Source organism: Eriocheir sinensis, chromosome 65 (genome assembly GCF_024679095.1).
Source record: "Eriocheir sinensis breed Jianghai 21 chromosome 65, ASM2467909v1, whole genome shotgun sequence".
Lineage (NCBI taxonomy): Eukaryota > Metazoa > Arthropoda > Malacostraca > Decapoda > Varunidae > Eriocheir > Eriocheir sinensis.
In genome coordinates, this window is record NC_066573.1 from 3,027,250 (window position 1) to 3,042,957 (window position 15,708).

General features: G+C 46.2%; 1 protein-coding gene across 4 annotated transcripts in view; it reads left to right on the forward strand.

Annotated features, from left to right (window-relative positions):
- LOC126987512 (cytohesin-1-like) overlaps nucleotides 1-15,708 on the forward strand; it is a 121,446-nt gene that overhangs the window by 35,270 nt on the left and 70,468 nt on the right. The window contains exon 1 of one of the 4 annotated variants that reach the window (XM_050844506.1): nucleotides 5,057-5,146. The exons of the other annotated variants lie outside the window; for them this stretch is intronic. The gene's annotated coding sequence lies outside the window, so the exon portion shown is untranslated. Of the gene's footprint in view, nucleotides 1-5,056; nucleotides 5,147-15,708 lie in introns of those variants that run through there. 4 annotated transcript variants of the gene reach the window in all.

Sequence of the window (15,708 nt, forward strand, 5' to 3'; positions counted from 1 at the left end):
GGAGAGATTATGATGTGCAAAGATTTACTCTAATGAGATTAAAGAGGTAGATTGAATGAAATTGACAAGGTAAAGTAAATAAGTTTGAAACGGTTGATAAGATAAGGTTTTTAAGGAAGATGGAATAATGTTGAGAGGTAGATTGAAAGAGGTTGAAAAGGTTGAATAAATGAGGTTTTAAAGTCTGATTAAATGAGGCTCTTAAGGTGGTTAAAAAAGTTTGTTAAGGTTGGTTAAATGAGGTTGAGAAGGTTGATTAAATGAGGTTGAAAAGATTGATTAAATAAGGTTGAGAAGGTTGTACTAAAGGAGGTTAGTTTACTGTGTCAGGTAAATTGAGGTTGACGCTGGTAACTACTTTGATGGGGGGGGGGGGACCAGGTCACCCACTTTGATCAGTAAATACCTTTCTCTTTACTTTCTCTTTCTTTTATTTATTTTATTATTTTCTCTCCTTTTAGTTTCTTGCGATCTATCTTTTAGTGTGATATTTTTGACGCTCTTACTCTTTTTTTTTTCTTCTTTGTTTCATTCTGTAATTGGTTTCCCGCCGCTTTCTCTTTTTTTCTCTTATTTTTTTTTTTAGGTGTATATAAATAATCTTGCACCGGTATTTTTTTTATTCTTTTATTCCTGGAAATAGAGGAAGGTAGGAGGAGGAGGATTGTTTATGGTCACCCCTGCAAAGTTCCGTTTTCTGTTAAGGAGTAGTAATAATAAACAAGAAAATACATCAGGCTACATAAACCCTGCGACCCGTGGCGTGTTTATCCTTGTTTGAAGGGGAAACTGAGGTAGACATGGAGAATATTAATAATACTAAAAATGGAATAAAGGAGATATAGATAACTACAATTAAGAAGGTCAAAGGGAGGGTCAAACAGCAAAAAACAACAACAGCAACACAAAGGCAGCCGGTGAAAATAGACACATTCAGTTAAACTTAAAAAAGAGTATATACGAGCAATAGGAAGGTAAAGTCTAGGGCACCTCTCCTCCCGAAATTGACTTCTCTTTCGGCCGCCTCTTTGGATTCTTTTTAGGAGCAGCAAGTAGCGGGCTTTTTTTTATTAATGTTTCCTTTTTTTGGTGCCCTTAAGCTGTCTCCTTTGTTGTGTGCGTGGCCTCATTGCTCATCTCCGTCGCAGGCTGGGGGTTGATTTTAGAGAGAGGTCTTCACAACACTTCTAGGAAACACTCTTAATTAATGCAACACGAACCTCCATTCACTGGCAACTCAGATCTTGGAAGTGTTGTGCCTTGTGTGTGTGTGTGTGTGTGTGTGTGTGTGTGTGTGTGTGTACTCTCTACGCGGGAATTATTTTGAGTAGTTACAATCTGGGGAGAAAGTTTGAAGGGAGATACTGCGTTCTGTATAATCCTCCTCCTCCTCCTCCTCCTCCTCCTCCTCCTCCTCCTCCTCCTCCTCCTCCTCTTCCTCCTCCTCCCCCTCCTCCTCCTCCTCTTCCTCTTTAATTTGACATCTCTTTAAGTGGGGAGATTATGAGAGAGAGAGAGAGAGAGAGAGAGAGAGAGAGAGAGAGAGAGAGAGAGAGAGAGAGAGAGAGAGAGAGAGAGAGAGAGAGAGACGGGTCCTAGTCGTGCCCTAAGTGGCGTGTTGACTGCAGTGGTATTGACGAGGAGGAGGAGGAGGAGGAGGAGGAGGAAGAGGAGTAATAATAATAATGGAAAAGGGGATGGCTCTGAAGGGTTGAAGAGAGAGAGAGAGAGAGAGAGAGAGAGAGAGAGAGAGAGAGAAGAGGTCATGAAGAGAGGTAACAAAGGCAGGTAAGGATGGAGAGGGGAAGAAAGGGAGAGGGTTGAATGAAGAGAGGGAAGAGGAGGAAGAAGGAAGGGAGGAAGAAAGAGGAATAGGGAGGAGTACGAAGGGTAAAGGCGAGGGAGAAGATGGGGAAGAAGGGAGGAGGAGGAGTGATGGGTACAGGGAAGGGTGTTATGCAGTGAAGGGGAAGGGAAGAAAAGAAGTTGGGGTGAGGGGGAGGAAGGAAGAGTGGAAAAGTTGTCTGGAGGGAGGGGAAAGGAAGGGGTCAGGGTGATGGGGTGGGGAGAGGTGAAGGTCAAGGCAACGGGGAATAGAGGGGGGTTGGGGAGTCAAGTATACGCTGCCCCATGCCCTTCTCCATGCCCCGCCCCGCCCCGCCAGCCCCATTACGGTCAAGTTTCTAAGGTATTGTCTCTCCATTCCTCCTTCATGTTCTCCCCTTCCCTTCTCCTCCCCTGCCCTCTCCCTCTAAGTCATCTCCCCTTCTATTTGCTTACCTTCTATTTCTTCTTCTTCTTCTTCTTCTTCTTCTTCTTCTTCTTCTTCTTCTTCTGTTGTTCTTTTGTTTCTGGCGTGGCGAGTTTCACCTTTTCACTGGCACGACCCCTCTCTCTCTCTCTCTCTCTCTCTCTCTCTCTCTCTCTCTCTCTCTCTCTCTCTCTCTCTCTCTCTCTCTCTCTCTCTCTCTCTCTCTCTCTCTCTCTCTCTCTCTCTCTCTCTCTCTCTCTCTCTCTCTCTCTCTCTCTCTCTCACACACACACACACACACACACACACACACACACACACACACACACACATGGCGTCCAGACAACAGTATTGGAGAGTAAAAATAAAATAAGAAAAAAAAAAAGAAATGAGAGTTTGCGTGTGTGAAGGTTCTTGAATGGAGATTGCTTTCGTGTGTGTGTGTGTGTGTGTGTGTGTGTGTGTGTGTGTGTGTGTGTGTGAAAAACTGAGATATTTTTTTCTACCACATCAGAGAGAGAGAGAGTGAGAGAGAGAGAGAGAGAGAGATAAGGGGGTAATATTCCGTGTGGTGGTGGTGGTGGTAGTGGGGCGGGGTTGGGCATGGTTGGAGTGGAATGTGGTGGTGGTGGTGGTGGTGGAGTTAGTTGGGCAATAACAAAAACGCGGTGTTAGTGGTAGTGACTGTGCTGGTGCTGGAATGTGGCGTGGCGGAGGGTGTGGTGATGGTGGTGGTGGTGGGGTGATGGTGAGGTAAGCGTTATTGTTATTGATGGTGATGATGATGATGATGATGATGATATGTTCGTATTAGAGGTGGAGCGTTTATGTAGCGTGTCACCATGAGAGAGAGAAGAGAAGAGAAGAGAAGAGAAGAGAAGAGAGAGAAGAGAGAGAGAGAGAGAGAAAGAGAGAGACTTCGTAATGAGATAGACAGGACGAGTTCGACCAACCTGCAGCGGTGTCTGGGACGTATTTGGAACAGGTTTGGTTCAGCTTCCTGCGGGCTGAGGTCACCAGGAGGAGGAGGAGGAGGAGGAGGACGAGATGGAGGAGGAGAAAAAGCACAGTTGTATGGGTCAAGGACAGGTGTAAATGGGGAAGGAGATACAGGTGGAGGAAGAAGAGTACAGTAGTAATAATAATAATAATAATAGATTGGGGAGATAAAATTAGTAAGGGTAATTGGGGGCATGGACATATTGGGGCGAAGGGGAGCATTGAGAGGGGATGAAAAAAGGGGTTGGGGGGGGGGGTAATATCACTTGCTCTCCCGTCTGGCAGGTGTGTGTGGGGGGGGTCAAGGTAGCGGGTGTGGAATAGTATTGGTAGGGCAAGGTAAATGGGAGCAGGACGTAAGGATTCAGTAGGTGGGCAAGGACGTAGCAGATAGGGAGACGAGAAGCAGAGGAAGAAGCAGATGGGAAAGAAGTAATAGCAGTGAATTAGCAGGTGATAGGTATGGTAGTAGAAACAGGTGATTTTAGTTGTTGGTTAGGGAGTATCAGATGAAAGGAGGGAGTTGTAAACAGATGGAGAGGAGGAAGAAGGAAGGTAGTAGTAGTAGTAGTAGTAGTAGTAGTAGTAGAAGGAGGAGGAGGAAGGGTGAGAGCGAGAATAAGGCTTAGTTACTATTCCAGGGACAACTAATGAGAGGATTGGCAGGTGTCGACAGGTGTGGCAGTCAAGGCAGATGTGTAGTGACTATGGAATGAGGGGGAGAGAGAAATGGAGTGAAGGGGGCGTAGGCAAGAAGAATGTGAATAGGGAAGGAGGTGGTTAGGTGAAAAAATGACCATTGCGGATGTGGAAATTGGAAGGGAAGAGGTGGAGAAGAGAAGGGGAGAAGGAATGGGAAGGAGAGGTGGGAAAAAAAGCTGCGGAGGAGGAAGTGGAAAGGGAAGATATGGAGAATGGAAAATCCAATAAAGGAGGAGGAGGAGGAGGAGGGGGAGGAGGAGGGGAAAAGCCCAGGAAGAAGAATGAAAATAGAAAACGGGGAGTGGAGGAGAATAGAAGGGGAGATGGGGTCGTATTTTAAAACATTTCGTCGGCCAAGTTCACATATTTGACATGGCTTTCGTAGGAGCTGTAGGCCCTTCCATTGGTAGTTTGACCCTTTTTCTGTGCCATGAACCTTAAAAAACACTCATGAAAACCAGATTGATCCCCTCTTTGACCTTTAGAAATAGTTGATGTGAGAAGCGATGGTGTCTTAAAATACGGCCCTCTGTAGGATAGGTTAGGTTAGGTTAGTGAAGAGTAGATGAGGGTGAAGCTGGGGATGGAAAAGACCAAGAAGGGAAGGAAGAGACGGTGGTGGAGGTACCTAAGAAGAAGTGGAATGGAGAGTGGAGGTGGAGGAGGAGGGGAAAAGAAAAGACCAGGAAGAAGAATGAAAATAGAAAACGGGGAGTGGAGGAGAATAGAAGGGGAGATTTGGAGGAAGAGGAGATGAAGGTGAAAATGGGTATTGAAAAGACCAAGAAGGGAAGGAAGGGACGGTGGTGGAGGTACCCAAGAAGAAGTGGAATGGAGAGTGGAGGTGGAGGAGGAGGGGAAAAGACCTGGAAGAAGAATGAAAATAGAAAACGGGAAGTGGAGGAGAGAAGGGGAGATCCGGAGGAAGAGGAGATGAAGGTGAAGATCTCGGTGGTGGAGGTACCCAAGAAGAAGTGGAATGGAGAGTGGAGGCGGAGGAGAGGAGAGGAGAGGCCCTGACCGTGGAGGCATAGGCATCCCCCGGTGGCTCTCTCCCCCAGCGTATCCACCCCTCCCTCCTTATCTCCCCACCTCCGCCACCCTCTCCCAGGTCCCAGTCCCACCCGCCGGCCAGTCAACGTTCAGACAGTGCCGCGAGAGGACTCAAGCCGCGCCCTTTGCCTAACACCCGAGGTACATACGCGAGCATTACCTTTCTTAGTGCCCCGTCCAGTGCCCCGTTACGCCCGCCCCGCAACGCCCTAGGGTCCCTCTTATATTGCCCCCGGGATCACTCGCTGGATTCTAACGGGGGAGTGAAGTGCATTGTGGTGGGGGTGTGGTGGTGGTAGGGTGGTGATGGTGGTGGTGACGCACTTACGCCCCCGAGTGGTGGTGATGATGGTGGTGGTGGTAGTGGTGGTGGTGGTTGTATCTGCCTCTCTTTGATGGTAATGGAATAGATGGAGGAGTCTATTATTATTATTATTATTATTATTATTATTATTATTATTATTATTATTATTATTATTATTATTATTATCACCACATTCAATACCCTTCTTTGTTACGATCATTCTTCTCCTCCTCCTCCTCCTCCTCCTCCTCCTCATCATCATCATCATCATCATCATCATCATCATCATCATCATAACCATCAGGTACCATTATCCTTCCCCTCCATAACCACCCTCCTCCTCCTCCTCCTGTCCATCACTCTCATCACCACGGACGCGGAGGTGTGTGTGTGTGTGTGTGTGTGTGTGTGTGTGTGTGTGTGTGTGTGTGTGTGTGTCGCAATGGCCAGCAGACAAGGGCAAGTGAAGACAATAATGTGGACAATGAGAGAGAGCGAGAGAGAGAGAGAGAGAGAGAGAGAGAGAGAGAGAGAGAGAGAGAGAGAGAGAGAGAGAGAGAAGGGGTTGTCTTGTCATGTCCTGCTGGAAAGGTGTGGCAGGATACGGTACGATCTGCATAGGTAGAGGGTGTAATACTAATAGTGTGGGTACGGTGAAAGGGTGGTGGTGGTGGTGGAGGTGAACGCTATAGGAGTAATGGAGCTGGTGATGGTGGGGATGGTGTGAGAGAAGTGGAGGTGAAGAATGAATCGTAGAGTTGGCTATGGAGGTGATGGGATACAGGTAGTGGTGTTGGTGGTGGTGGTGATAGAGGGGGAGGTGTAAGGAAGAGATGCTATATTGATGGAGGTGGTTTTGATTGTGATGGGAGGCTGTTAGTGCTGGTGAAGGTTGTAGTGGTAGTGGTGGTTGTGGTGGTGGTGGTATTGGTGGTGGTTTTGATGGTGATGGGAGGCTGTTGGTGCTGGTGGTGGTGATGATCGACCGGTCGTGTTTGAAGCGCGCTAATTGCTTCGAGAATAGCATAACAAGAGGCTGAGGACGAGGAACACGAAAGGAGGAGGAGGGAAAGATGAATCCCCCCCCCAAAAAAAAAAAAGAGCTGATGGTTGTGATGATGGAGGACTTGGAGTATAAGCAGGCGGAGGAAGACTGAAGAGAAGAGGGAAGATAAATAAACATCGACCCTTACTGAGGAAACTAAAAAGAAAAGGCAATATTAGTAGCTATGAAGAGGAAAGAAAATAAGAAAAAAAATAATTCCCCCCAAAATGAAAGGCTTGAAAATAGTTTAAAAGTCGGAAAACAAAAGAATGAATGAATGTGTGTGTGTGTGTGTGTGTGTGTGTGTGTGTGTGTGTGTGTGTGTGTGTGTGTGTGTGTGTGTGTTTCTCCCTCCATACCTCCCTCCCCTCCCTCTTTCAGCCTTTCTTTTCCTCCCTCCCTCCCTCCTTTATTTCCTTCCCTTTCTCTTCTTCCCCCTCCCCCCCTCCCTCCCCTTCTTCTCTTCCTCACCTTGAACTTCCAGATGTAGCATTTCTCCTCCCCTCCTTCCCCTGCTTCCTCTCCTTCCTCCTTCCCCTCCCATCCCCTCTCCTCCCTTCCTCTACCCCATCTTTTTTTTCACCTGCCTTCCCCACCTTTACCCCTCCCCCATCCCCTCACCTTCCCCTCACCTTCCCCACCTGGCTTTTTATTTAATCATGGTCAGCAGCCGGTGGGTGAGAATCGATATACTATACTGCCCCTCCCCCTTTCTCCGCCCTCTCTTCCCCTCCCCCCTTCCCCTCCCCTCGTAGCCTCGTGGCCCTGTTTACTCTCCTGTTTATATCTGGGAAGGGCGTGGCCGAGGAAGGGGAGGAAGGGTCTTGAAATAATTAAAACCGAGAGAAAAAAGAGAAGAAAAAAATAGCGGTTGTGTGTGATTTTCGTTTGGTGTGTTTGTTTTGGTGTGAGAGAGAGAGAGAGAGAGAGAGAGAGAGAGAGAGAGAGAGAGAGAGAGAGGATTAAAGCGACTGTACGTTATTCCCTACTCACTTTCACACACACACACACACACACACACACACACACACACACACACACACACACACACACCAGTCCTGACCCCAATGCAGGAATCAGTGCACTACTTCCACCAATGCTCCCACGCTCTTTTTTTTATTTATCTCCCCCCCCCCCCCTCTTTTTTTTTTTTTTTTTTGCGTGTGCCTAGCTGAGAGGGAAAGGGAGGAGCGGGGAGGCGGGAGGGACCAGGTAGAGGTGACTGGTGGGCAGGTAAGGGGAGAAGTGGTGTGTTATGAGTGATCTGAAGGTAGGGAGGGGCAGGGTAGGGAGAGAGGGCAGTATAAGTGGGGGCATAAGTCTGAGGGTGTTACATTTGGCAGGGAAAGGGTAGGGTCGGAAGAGTTGGCAACATAAGGTAAGCATTAGGGTGATCTATATAGCAGGGTGAAGGTGATAGCGGTCTGGGAGGTATTATAGCATGTCGAATATTGCCTATACTGAACCGCATCTATCAGTCTACAGTCGGGGAGGTGCTGATCAACATGTATTTGGTGTGTGTGTGGGTGGGTGTGAGTGTTATTGGGGTTCTTTGGTCTAAGGAGAGAGTGGACTGGGGTAAGGTGGGTATAGGATAGGTAGACTTGGATGAAATAAGTTAGGTTGGTTGAAGTGTGAGTATAATGAGTTAGGTGGGGTTGGGTACTGAAGGGTCGGTGTAGGTGTGAAGCGAATAAGGTTGAGAATTGATAAAGCCAGGTAAGTTGGGTTGGGTAAAGGGAAGGCAGTGGAGGTTGAAGGGTTAGGTTGGGTTGGAGTGAGGTTGAGAGAGTGTTTGAGGTTGGGGGTTAGGTTGGTATGTGGTAGTGTAGGTTGGGCATCGGGTTTGTGTGAGGTTCGGACTTAGATTGATTGAGGAAAGTTAGGTTGGGTAGGTAGGGGATTGAGATGGTATGAAGTTGGGGGTTAGGTTGCGCAAGGTTGGAGTAGGATTGGGTAAATTGGGGATTGGGTTAGGTTAGGTTAGGTTAGGTTGGGTTAGGTTAGGTTAGGTTGGGTTGGGTTGGGTTGGGTTGGGCTGGGTTAGTTTGGGTTGGGGTGTGGTTTGGTAGATGGAAGACTGGGTGGGTGTGTGGTTGAAGTGGATTTGGGGAGGTGAGGGGGTTAGTAGATGGAAGATTGAGTTGGTGTGTGGTTGGAGTGAATCTGGGTAGCTGAGGGAGTTAGGTAGATGGAAGATTTGGTGGGGGGGTGGTTGGAGTGGATTTGGGGGTAAGGTAGATGGAAGATTGAGTTGGTGTGTGGTTGAAGTGAATTTGGGTATAGGTGAGGGGGTAAGGTAGATGAAAGATTGGGTGTGTGTGATTGGAGTGAATTTGGGCAGGTGAGGGGGCTGGGTAGGGGGCGTTACTGCACAACAAAGAGTATATCCCGTGTGCCAGCTCATGCAACCTTTGAATTCGTGACTAATTCCATCGACCGAGTGAGTCCAACAACCTCCCCCCCTCTCCGCCCCCTCCCCTCCTCTCTAATCCCCTTTCTCTATATTGATCCGGTTTTTCCCCAGTGACTTAATTCTTGCAGTTTTTTCCTTTCTTTGTTGGTCACCTTCAACGTTTTTCCTTAATAGATTGAAGCCGATTATTATTTTATCGATTAAGCTTTTTCTCTTCCTTCTCTCCTTTCATTCTCCTTTTTTTCTATATTCAGTTAATCCGTTTTTTTCCCCAGTGGTTTAATCTTTTTTTTTCTCCCCTCTGTTGGTTCCCTGCAATGTTTTTTTCCCCCTCCATTTAATCGACGTTTCTATTGACCGTAAAATAAAGAATAACAAAAAGGGAAAATTCAATGTATTAGCGAACCCTTTCCAACACATCCCTTCCCTGATCCCCGCCTCACTCTCCCCCTTTTGTCCCATTTCCGTGATTTCCTGTTCCGTTCTCTCCACTTTTCCCCTCTTTTCCCCCTCCCCTTTTCCCCTCAACGCCTCTTTTACTTTTCCCCCATTTCGTCTTTATATTATTCCCCTCTTTCCCCCTCTTCTTCGCCCAGTTCCATTTCCGTTTTGTCCCGTTTCTGCACGCTTCATCTTTTCCCGTCCCCGTGTTTCGTATCCTCTCCTTTCCCTAAGTCTATATACACCAAGTCAAGTCATACGCAGGTTTGTGGGAGGAGACACGGCCGAGGCGTGGTTTATGCGTGACGTTGCTTGGAGCCAAACTAGAGAATGTAGAAACAGGGATTTAGAGAAAACGAAGAAAGGCGGACTAATTTAAATCAATCACTTCATCATGCCCTCCCTCACACCCCACACCGCCGTTTGTAGGCAATGGAATTACAGTCAGGCAATAGCACAATAAAAAGACATATTTTTTCGTCAGTGGCTTGCCTGAACGCGCTGTGAAAGGAGGCGAGAATGCACATCCAGAGTGCACATTCGGCCCCCAACTTTAGTCACCCCTGAACTGGCGGGTATTTTTTTTTTTAGCTTCAAGTGACGTCATCCCGCTGCTCCGCCCCCAAACCGCCTCCTGCGCGTACCGGTCGCAGTTTTGAAGCAGAGTGACTTGACTTGGTATATATAGACTTAGGACTTTCCCTTTCCGTTTCATCCCACGCCTCTCACACTTCCGTCCTTTCTTAGCTTTTCTTCACACCGTATACGCCCTGGTATTTGTCTCTTGCCGTCCCTTCCTGCCCCATTCCCCTCTATTAGTATCCTTTTCCGCCCCGTCTCTTGCATTCCCGTTTTATACCTGTTTCATTCTTACCTTGCGCCGTTTCCCCTCCTCCCTTCCTCATTTCCCTGGTATGTTCTTTTCCCGTCCTTTTCTCCTCTGTTATTACCGTCTATTCACTCCATTCCGTCTATTACCGTCTGTCTACTCCATTCCGTCTATTACCGTCTATCCACTTGCCCCATTTCCACTGTTTTCCGCTTCCCACTCTCCCTTCCTTGTTTTGCCCCAATCTCTCTCCCCCCCCCTTCCCCTCCTCCCCTGGTCCACCTATCCCCGTTCATCCCCGGCGCGCAGTACGTACTTTCCAACGGCTGAGTTTTGAGGTTAATAATAAGGTCCATCGAGGTACTAGGCCGTTCACTGACCCTACGGTGGGGGGGAGGGAAGGGGGGATGGGAGGAGAAGGGGGGGAGGGAGGAGGATTGCATTATATTGTGCTGCGTTGCTTTGTGTTACTTTAGGGCGGGGTGGGCGGGTGGGCGGATGGGGCGGGGCGGGATGAGATGGGGCAGTGTGTGTGAATGAGTCAAGGGGGGAGGGAAGGGGCTTGTTTAAGGGGTCATGTGGGGCTGCAGGGAAGGGAACTGGGGTCAGGGGCAGGCCGTATAGTTCGGGGGCTGTTTAAGGGGGTGGAGAGTGGGCGTTTGGGGTGGTGGGCGTTGTGGGGAGGGAAGGGGGGAGGGTGGACTATTGTGTAAGTGGGAGTCTTTGATAGCGTAACAGTAGCCTCCTCTTCCCCTGTATTGATCTTTATGCAGCGTGAGAGAGAGAGAGAGAGAGAGAGAGAGTAGCAGCAAGCATTGTCAGCCTATCATGTGGGTGTGCTGACGGGTTGGGTCTCGTCAGGTTGTCATCCTCTTATAGTGTTCCAGGTTGGTTGACACATAATGGACACGAGGAGGAGGAGGAGGAAGAAGAATAAGGAGGAGGAATGATTATTAGTAGTAGTAGTAGTAGTAGTAGTAACATTATTATTATTATTATTATTAGTAGTAGTAGTAGTAGTAGTAGTAGTAGTAGTAGTAGTAGTAGTAGTAGTATTTTGAGAGAAGTAGGAGGAAGGAAAGAGAAGAAAAAAAGGATAAAGAGGGAAGGAAGAGAAAGAAAAATAGAAAATAGAGGTTAAGGGAAGGAAGGAGCAGCCACATTATAAGAAAGAAAATAGGAGAGGAGAAAGAGAAGGAAAAAAACACATCAAACAAAGGAGGAATAGTAAAAAGAGAAGGAGGCGAAGGAAAGATGGATTGAACGATCGTGAAAACAAAGAACAAAAAGGAACAAGAGAAGAATAGAAAGAGGAAGTCAAGGAGGATGAAAGCAAGGTGGAGAAGAAGAAGGGTCAGGAGAATGGATGTAGTGTTGATAGGAGTGCTGTTGAAAGATAGGAAAACACTGGCAGAAAAAGGAGGAGGAAGAGAAGATGGAGGAAGAGGAAGAGGAGAATAACGAAATGCTATCGCAGGGAAGAATGTTCTCGTCTCTGGCCGCCTCGTCATCTGCTTTCCTTCGGCAGGTTTCAAGACTTGCAGAGGAAAGAGAATATAGCCTGTTCATTAACTTGCATTTGTTTGATTCTGTTTGTTTTTGTTGTTGTTGTTGATGCTTAACTTTCGTATTGTTTTCCTCTTCGTCTCTGCCTTTTTTCTTCTTTGTTTTTCCTCCTTTGTTTTTCCTTCTTCTTCATCTCCCTCCTACACCCACTCACCTCTTGTCTTTTTCTTCTTTGTTTTCCTCCTTTGTTTTTCCTTCTTCTTCATCTCCCTCCTACACCCACTCACTTCTTGTCTTTTTCTTCTTTGTTTTCCTCCTTTGTTTTTCCTTCTTCTTCATCTCCCTCCTACACCCACTAACCTCTTGTCTTTTTCTTCTTTATTTTCCTCCTTTGTTTTTCCTTCTTCTTCATCTCCCTCCTACACCCACTAACCTCTTGTCTTTTTCTTCTTTGTTTTCCTCCTTTGTTTTTTCTTCTTCATCTCCCTCCTACACCCACTAACCTCTTGTCTTTTTCTTCTTTGTTTTCCTCCTTTGTTTTTTCTTCTTCATCTCCCTCCTACACCCACTCAACTCTTGTCTTTTTCTTTTGTTTTCCTCCTTTGTTTTCCTTTACTTCACCTCCCTCCTACACCCATTCACCTCTTTCTTCATCCTCCACTCTCCTCCCTCCATCCATCCCTCCTCCTCCTCCTCCTCGGCACAGTTCAAGAATGTTGGCAAAATTTAATGAAGAATAAAAGAGGAAGAACATTTTAACTTGCTGAGGACGTGACGGATGTTGTGTTGTATCTTTCTCTCCTCCTCCTCCTCCTCCTCCTCCTCCGCAGGTCAGCAGAGCACAACCGTTCCTCAGCTTTAACGTTTTGCTGCAGGAGGAGGAGGAGGAGGAGGAGGGGAGCGTGAGTGATGATGGGTTGTTCGCTTCTGCTTATTTCCTCTCTTCCTCTTCCTATCCTCTCCCATTCCCTTTTCCTATTCCTATTATTATTTCTTCTTTCCTCCGCCTCTACATTTCTCTCATAGCTACCTCCTCCTTCCTTCCTCTCCTCTACACCTGTTTTCCTCATTCCCTCTCCTTTTCTCTCTTTTCCTCTTCCTCTTTTTCCCTCCCATCATTGTCTCATTCCTTCCCACATTCCCTGCATTCTCTCCATTCCTCTTTCACATTTTTACCTCCACCTCCCTCCTCCTCCTCTTCTTCCTTCCTCCCTTATTGCCTCTTCTTCTCTTTTCCTTTCCTCCACCACTTCTTTCTTTTCTCTCTCGCTTCATCTTTCATCCTTCATTACTTCCTCTCCTCCTCCTCCTCCTCCTTCTCCTGTATCTACTTTTTCCCTCCAAACTCTTATCCCCTCATCATTTTTCCTCTTAGTAAGGGAGAGAAGTATTGTTTACGTTACTCCTCCATGCCTCCTTCCCTCTCTTCACTCCTTCCTTCTTTCTCACCTCTTTGGCTTGTCTCCAGGTGTTCTCTCTCTCTCTCTCTCTCTCTCTCTCTCTCTCTCTCTCTCTCTCTCTCTCTCTCTCTCTCTCTCTCTCTCTCATCTTCATGGTATTTGCCTTATTCCATCTTCCTTGTCTTTTTAATCTTCCTCTCCTCCTCCTCCTCCTCCTCCATCTTACTTCTTTTTCCCAAGTGAAGGCCATTAGTCGTGTGTGTGTGTGTGTGTGTGTGTCTTGGTGTGTAGGTGTGTACGTGGGCGTTGTGACTATCTAATAAACTGTGATGTCGGTGACTTGGTATGTGGTGGTGGTGGTGGTGAAAATGGTCACTAAGTGTATTGTGTGTTGTGGTATGTCGTCTCGGTAGTGGAGATGGTGTTGATAGTGGTGGTGGTGATGGTGGTGGTGGTGATGGTGGTGGTGGGAGCGGTAATGTGTTTGTAGATAAAGGGGAGGGTGTGTGTGTTTGGTGGTGATGATAGCGTGTTAATGGTGGCGCTGATGATGGGATAGCAGTAGTAGTAGTAGTTATAGCAGTAGTAGTAGTAGTTATAGCAGTAGTAGTAGTAGTAGTAGTGGTAGTAGTAGTAGTAGTAGTAGTAGTAATAGTAGTAGTAGTAGTAGTAGTAGTAGTAGTAATAGTAGTGTTTAATATAATACTGATCGATGTTTTTTTTTTTACCTCTCCCTCCTACTATTTCGTCTTTAATATAATCAGTTGTTGGAATTATTAATAAAAAACGATATCATTAAAGAGAAATATTCGCATGTCCAATGGAATTATTCAGAGCATTACACTGTTCTCATCAAGGTCAACATAAGTCTCTTTTTGGCCTCTCTATTCAGGAGCAGTAAGTAGCGGGCTTTTTTCTTTTTTTCATTATTGTTTTTTTTAACGCCTTGCTCTGTCTCCTCTGCTGTAAAAAAAAAGTAATATCAAGTGTAGAAGTATTGATATCGAAGCAGCAGCAACAATGTGTCTAGTGGTCAGGGCCTCCCGTTTTCTCTTTTAATCTTGTCTATAAAGAGAGTGAAGGTCAGGCAACTTGTGTGTATGTGTGTGTGTGTGTGTGTGTGTGTATGTGTGTGTGTGTGTTCGTACGTGCATTCCTCCACGCACACCTGGCCAAATGATGTTGACGCGCCCTCTTCAGAAATTGAATCGTTGTTGTTGGTGGTGGCGTGGGAAGGGTGTGACTGTACAGGTGGAGGTGGTGGTATTTGTGGGGGTGGTGTGGGTAGTGAGGGTGGTGGTGGTGTGGGTAGTAGTAGTGGTGGTGGTAGTGGTGGTGTGACTATGTAAACCAGAATAACCTCTTTAAAGGTAAGAAGAAAAAAAATCAAGCTAAGAATAGAGAATCGATATGGTCGCTTTAATTAGAAACTTGACATATCCTTCTCATGAATCTACAACCACCACCACCACCACCACCACAACTACAACCCCCTGCCACTCCGTTCACACCCTTGACAGCTAAAAATACTAACAGTCTCTACGGCGCTTTCAATGCTGAGTGCGTTTACTAATTAATTCTCATTGTTTACGAATTATTTTCACTGAACCATTGTATAGCCATCCGTGTCTTTGTGAAATGGTTTGTTGTTTCTGTTGTTGTTATTGTTTTGTCGCGCTGTTTACTCATGCATATCTGACCTTTACATCCAGACAGACAAACACAGTAACCGACAGGCAGACAAACACACGGGTAGACAGGCAGACAAACAGACAGACAGAGACAAATGACAATACCTACAGATAAACAGAAATAACCTCCCCAGGCCTCCATTATTCTCTCCCTCTCTCTCTCTCTCTCTCTCTCTCTCTCGTTTTACTCAGAGAGAGAGAGAGAGAGAGAGAGAGAGAGAGAGAGAGAGAGAGAGAGAGACTCGCGGCAACATCGGTTTATACTAGATCAAAGAGACACAGAGAAAGATAGAAAGATCGAGGGAAAGATAGAAGAAGAAGGAAATTGGAAAACAACACCGCTGAAAAGACAAAGGAGAAGGCTGAGTCGACCGAGATGGCTGACTGACTGACTGACTGACTGACTGACTGACTGATTGACTGACTGACTGATTGACTGACTGACTGGATGGATGGATGACTAACTAACTAACTAACTGACTGACTGACTGACTGACTGGATAGATGGATGACTTACTAACTAACTAACTTACTAACTAACTAACTGACTGACTGACTGGATAGATGGATGACTTACTAACTAACTAACTAACTAACTGACTGACTGACTGACTGACTGACTAGATGGATGGATGACTAAATAACTAACTAACTAACTGACTGACTGACTGACTGATTGACTGACTGGATGGATGGATGACTAAATAACTAACTAACTAACTAACTAACTGACTGACTGACTGACTGACTGACTGACTAGATGGATGGATGGATGGATGACTGACTTGCTGACTGACTGACTGACTGACTGGATGGATGGATGACTGAATGGATGACTAACTGACTTGCTAACTGACTGGATGGCTGACTGACTGACTGACTGACTATTTAACTGACAAAATAACTAAGTCACATTCTAAATCGCTGACTGACTGAATAACTAATTACCTTAAATTCAAATATAAAACTGATTGATGGACTGATATCTTCATGTTTGCTTAGAAAATATATATAAATGAATAAATAAGTAAATAATTGACTAACTAAATGATGACTGGCTGATCGACTAAG